This window comes from Penaeus monodon, chromosome 15 (genome assembly GCF_015228065.2).
Source record: "Penaeus monodon isolate SGIC_2016 chromosome 15, NSTDA_Pmon_1, whole genome shotgun sequence".
Taxonomy (NCBI): domain Eukaryota; kingdom Metazoa; phylum Arthropoda; class Malacostraca; order Decapoda; family Penaeidae; genus Penaeus; species Penaeus monodon.
The window spans coordinates 1465838-1466322 of NC_051400.1; positions in this window are offsets into that span (position 1 = coordinate 1465838).

Genomic DNA, 485 nt, shown 5'->3' on the forward strand with positions numbered 1-485 from the left:
TTGAATATTCTTAATTTTGTCTTATCTTTTATCACCAACAGCATTTTTTTACAACGATTACTATAATGTATCATAATGGATAAATATGATAGTTTGTTATTCTCGATGATAATACTAACCTGAATCGAAATGGATTTATCAAAGAATTAAAAACTAGTCATAATTGTGTATATACACCCTAAACCGTGCCTTTATATCAGTATATATTACTTGATCATCAAACTCACAATTCTCTCTTAGGAACTAAATGAAATAACCTCGTCGTCTACCCCCCCCCCCCGCCACGTCAACGGCCGTTCGCTCGTTAGCCACAGTAAGAACATTAATAGCTGTTGGAAAGTTGCTCCAGCCGGGTATATCACTTCGAAAGTATAACCTCCTGGGTATAACCACGTGGGTATGACCACATGGGCACAACCATATTATATCCTCATGGGTTAAACCTCACGTGTATAGCTTCACTTGGTGGAAGATCATGGGTATAG